Source organism: Halichoerus grypus, chromosome 4 (genome assembly GCF_964656455.1).
Source record: "Halichoerus grypus chromosome 4, mHalGry1.hap1.1, whole genome shotgun sequence".
In the NCBI taxonomy this organism is placed as follows: domain Eukaryota; kingdom Metazoa; phylum Chordata; class Mammalia; order Carnivora; family Phocidae; genus Halichoerus; species Halichoerus grypus.
The window spans coordinates 24,485,270-24,490,009 of NC_135715.1; the positions used below are offsets into that span (position 1 = coordinate 24,485,270).

Consider the following 4,740-nt stretch of genomic DNA (forward strand, 5'->3'; position numbering starts at 1 on the left):
CCCCTAACCACTGTGATATTCAAGGATCAACTGTACTGTTTTACTTGCTTACATGTCTTACATGGATTGTTTGTATTTAATTTCATAACATTTCTAATAACTACCTTAATTCACATGAAAATATTAATGCTTAACAAGATTAAGTATCTGGCTCCATTTTACACTGCCAGTCATAAGACAGGCTGAAATTCAACCTAGAATCTTGGATTTCTTCATAAAGCTTGAGTTTTTGACTACATATTTGTATGTTTACCCTAGCAGCCATCGAAATGCCACCCAGAGGATAGTACTGAGAAAATTCTGTTTAATGTTTTAACTGAACAAAATGGTGAAAATGAGTTAGTCTGCCTGATGTAAGAAATGATGGATAATGTGGTACTGAAATATAGGGGTACTTTGTGGTGTTTTTAAGCCAGAAAGTTTCACAAATATTACACAACCAGAAATTAAGTTAACAGATTTCTTCTAAAAATGCAAATAAGCCCTTTCTCTCAAGGGTTAACAACATGAGGTTAAGTTTCTTAGATATTCACACGTATGTCTGATAATTAGATTGCTTAACACTTATGGTTAAGTTGGGATTCTTATGGAATGAGAAAGTGTGTTTTTGGTTGGGGGGAGGGCAAGAAGTGTTAATTGCACAGACTGGTTCAAGTGGGATGCCACCATGGGGGTCTTCAATCAAATTAATGTAATATTCATATACCCCACCATTCCTCCTACAAATTTAATATACAGTTTAAATATTCCTACAGCAATATTCCATATCATAATTTTTTCTCAATTTAAATAATCACTAATTCATTTTGGTTTGACTATGTATAATTTTCACATGTTTTATAAGTAAAAATAGTAAAAAATAATACCTCTTCAAATGTTACAGGAAAACATAAAATTAAAAATATTTACAGTAATTTTAATCCTTTATCATGAAATTGCAAAAATTCTTAGATCATCTAAAGCCTTTATTTTTCATAAAAGGAACATAAAAGATTGGATTAAACAATTAACAGAGCTAATTAAATTGCATTTGTATTTAGTGAGCACTTTTTGGCTTGAAAAAAAAGTTTCATAATTTTAATTTTCACACAGCCTTATTGCTTTTTCTCCTAATCACAAATCTCTTGCAAAGAGTATTTAGAGTCACTATTTAAACCATTAGAATATAATTTTTGCCCTAATATTTCCACTGCTAAAGTTACCAGGTACCCTAGTCACCTCTCTATGACCACATCTTTCTTAACCTTTAAACATCATTTGGACATATTGCTTACTGACTTCTGCTTGAAAAACTGCTACCCCTTTCTTCCACAACAGTATCTGCTTTCCTCTTCTCACTCATTCTCATCTTCTCTTGCCACCTCCTCTTCCTCTACCTGTCATTTAAGTAATGCCTGATTTTTTTTTCTGCACTCTTTCTTCCTAAATTCGTATTTGTCCAAGGTTTAATTACTGTCAATACATGAGTAATTTCCAATTTTTTTTCCTCAACTTAAATTTGTCCTAAGAGATAAAGATATCTACATCCAACCACTTAGTCCATAATTCAACTATATGACTTTGTAGATTTATATATAGTTATATATATAACTATATACAGTTACATAACTATACAACTTTATTGAGTTATATAGTTATATAAAAAATCTTGCCTTTCCTTCAGCTCCTGGAAATCATTGCTATGTATTCTGTCTATATCGATTTGCTAGTCTAGATATTTCACATAAAAAGAGTCACACAGCATGTGACTTTTCATATCTGGCTTCTTTCACATAGCATTATGTTTTTCAGGATCACCTGTGTGGTTGCATGTACCAGAACATGATTCCTTTTAATGGATGAATAATGCCCCGTTTCATGGATTTAGTACATTTTGCTTTTCTATTCATCAGTTGATAGATTGAGATGTTTTCCCTTTTTACGTATTGTGAATAATGCTATTATTAACAATAATGCTTATTAACACAAGCAATGTGTTTTTGCTTCTCTTGGGCATATACCTAGAGAGTGGAAGTGCTAGATCACATGGTAACACTATGCTTAATGTTTTGAGGAACAGCAAAACTAATTTATAAAGCAGCCTCACCATTACATATTCTCAGTAGCAATGTCTGATGATTCCAATTTCTTCACAACTTCGTTAATGCTTGTTATTGACTGTCTTACCATATTCATGCTGTGGGTGTAATGTGGTCACTCATTGAGGTTTTAATTTGTGTTTTGTGATGACCAATGATATTCAGCATCTTTTCAGGTGCTTATTCTCCATTTGTATATCTTCTTTGGAGAAAGATATGTTCAAAATCTTTGCCTATTTTTAATTTGGGTTATTTGTCTTTATATGGTTGAGTTATAGAAGTTCTTTATATGTTGTTGATATTAGACTCTTATCAGATATATAATTTACAAATATTTTCTTTTTGGGAGGAGGGGGTTGCTATTTATTTATGACAAATATTCCACATCTGTGATCCTCTACAGTCAGAAGTTCTTTGAAATGGTGCCACAGGCCTTGGCCTGTTAGAGGATGGAGTCATCCCACAAATGGCTCCAAAAATAGCATAGGTTTTAAACTGGCTGGCTGTTCAACCTGCCTGTCACCTTGTCAACCTCCATCATGTTCATCTCGCTGGATGCATGGTCTGTGGCCTGGATGATGTGGTTGTTGGCAGAATATTTCCACCACATGTACAGGTCCAAGAACTCCTGGGCATTGTTTTGCATGGAGCGCGAGTGCAGAATGATTTGCAAATATTTTCTATTCTCTGTGATCTTTTGTTTCTTTTCCTTAATTTCACCCACTAGACTCTTTAGTACAATGTTTAATAGAAATGGCCTGAACGGGGGCACCTAAGTGGCTCAGTAGAAGCACCCAACTCTTGATTTGAGCTCAGGTCATGATCTCTGGATCTGTGAGATCCAGTCTGGCCTTGGGCTCTGTGGTCAGAGCAGAGTCTGCTTGGGATTTTTTTCTCCTTCTGCCCTTGCCCCCGCTCGCACATGCTCTATAAATATATACATACATACATAAAATGTTTAAAAAAAAAAAAAAGGAAGAAAGAAATGGCCTGAACAGATATTTTGTTTTTTTCCTAATCTTTGTCGCTGAAATCCTTCAGTCTTTCCTATATAAGTACAATGTTAACTATGGGTTTTTCCTTAGATTCCCATTATCAGGTTGAAGAAGATCTCTGCTTTTCCTAGTTTGTTAAATATTTTTATCATGGAAGAGTGTTCTGTTTTCTGAAAGATTTTTTTCTGCATCTATTGAAATGACATAGTAGCTTTTGTCTTTTATTCTAAGATATAATACATTGGTTTTGTATTTTGAACAACTTACATTCCTGAGGTTATGATTGCACCTGGCTTATGAGATTTATTCCTCTTTATGTTTTGGTGGATTTAGGTTGCTGGTATATTGTTGAGTATCTTTTTGTTTATATTCATAAATTATACTGGCCCATAATTTTCTTTTCTTGTACTACCTTGGTCTAATGGCATTAGGGTAATATTGGCTGCATAAAATGAGTTGAGAAATCTTTCCTTCTCCTCTTTTATTTTGGGGGAAGAGTTCAGGAAAGATTGATGTTATTTTTTCTTTAACTACTTAGTAGAATTCACTAATGAAGCCATTTAGTTCTGAGATTGGATTTGTGGGATATTTTTTAATTACTAACTTATTACTTTACTTCTTATAATTTATTCAGATTTTCTGTTACTTCTTTAATCATTTCCAGTAGATTGACTCCTTCCAGGATTTTGCCCCTTTCAGCTAGATTATCTAATTTGTTGTCATACCACTATTTATTATATTCCTTTTTGATCATTTTTTATTTCTGTAAGGCAGGTAGTATGTTCCCTCTTTCCCAGTTTTAGTAATCTGAGTTTGTTCTTTTATTTTCTTGGTCAATCTAGCTATGGGCTTGTCAATTTTATCTTTTTAAGATTCAACCTTTGTTTTTCTAAATTTTCTCTATTGTTTTACTATTCTTTATTTCATTTATTTCTGCTCAAGTCTTTATTATTTCTTTCCTTTTGAGTTTAGTTTGCTTTTCTTTTTTTAATGTCCTAAGGTAGCCATTTGCTGTATTGTTAGTTGCTTGTTTAGTTAGTTTTCTGAGCTACCTCTGTAAAGTCTATATTGTTCTCCGTGTGTGACCACTGAGGTCTGTGATGTGTAGCTTAGTGATTAACGTTTAGATAGAAATTTATTCAAATTCCTGGAACCAAAAAGTCTCCAGTCTTTGCCAAAGGGCTCCACTTTGCACACTGTGGCATGCCTTCAACACTCAGCCATTCAGTTTACAACTCTGCTTTAATCTACACTTTCTGCTGGTACAAAGTCTCAAGGTTTGCCAAAACTGAGATCTCAGGGCCTTTTTCAGACTTCGCTGAGCATCTGCACAGTCCTACACATGCATATAGTCAAGAATCCCAGGAAGTTTGTCAAAGACACCTATGGCATCTCATTCCCCAGCTGTTCCTTCTGTGTTTTTTGGTTTGTTCCACTCAATTATTATCCACCATTTCAGATAATGGTGATATTAACTGATTATCTCTAACTATTTTCTCCTTCAGGGGAAAAGACTGCTCACATTGGGGAAGCTCTGAGTCAGGTCAATGTTATACAGCCTAACAATTCGCAATTTCTTGCAAATAGACAAATCAAATAGTGCAGAATCTCTAGGAATTGGGCTCAAAAAAGAGCTTCCACAGCATTCTGCCCTCTCCAACTCTGCA

At 34.2% G+C, this 4,740-nt stretch overlaps 1 pseudogene; it reads right to left on the reverse strand.

The window, feature by feature from the left end:
• Positions 1-2,481: 2,481 nt before the first annotated feature.
• LOC118537210 (small ribosomal subunit protein eS21 pseudogene) lies at positions 2,482-2,724 on the reverse strand (annotated as a pseudogene).
• Positions 2,725-4,740: the final 2,016 nt, after the last annotated feature.